Source organism: Calidris pugnax, unplaced genomic scaffold (assembly GCF_001431845.1).
Source record: "Calidris pugnax isolate Ruff unplaced genomic scaffold, ASM143184v1 scaffold84, whole genome shotgun sequence".
NCBI lineage: Eukaryota > Metazoa > Chordata > Aves > Charadriiformes > Scolopacidae > Calidris > Calidris pugnax.
Genome location: NW_015090804.1, coordinates 150972 through 151592, shown reverse-complemented (window position 1 = coordinate 151592; position 621 = coordinate 150972).

Genomic DNA, 621 nt, shown 5'->3' with positions numbered 1-621 from the left:
AGAGGGGACGTTCTCCAAAAACTGGGGGGGCGCACAGCTCTATACAGGACCAAGGTACCCCGCACCCCAAAGAGGGGTCACTCCACAGCAAATGGGGGGCACAGAGCCCTATATAGGACCAAAGTCCTCCCCAAACCCAAAGAGGGGTCACCCCACAGTAAATGGGGGGCGCACAGCTCTATACAGGACCAAGGTACCCCGCACCCCAAAGAGGGGTCACCCCACAGCAAATGGGGGGCGCACAGCTCTATATGGGACCAAGGTCCCCCCCTACCCCAAAGAGGGGTCACCCCACGGCAAATGGGGGGCGCACAGCTCTATATAGGATAGAGGTCCCTCCCCACCCCAAAGAGGGGTCACCCCGCAGCAAATGGGGGGCGCACAGCTCTATATGGGACCAAGGTCCCCCCCTACCCCAAAGAGGGGTCACCCCACGGTAAATGGGGGGCGCACAGCTCTATATGGGACCAATGTCCCCCCCTACCCCAAAGAGGGGTCACCGCCGGTAGTTGGGGGGCGCACAGCCCTACAAAGCCCGAGGTCCCCCCACCCCTACCCGTTCCAGGGGATGCCCAGCCCTGCCCCGGGGCGGGGACGAGCCCGGGTCCCCGGGAAACGTCG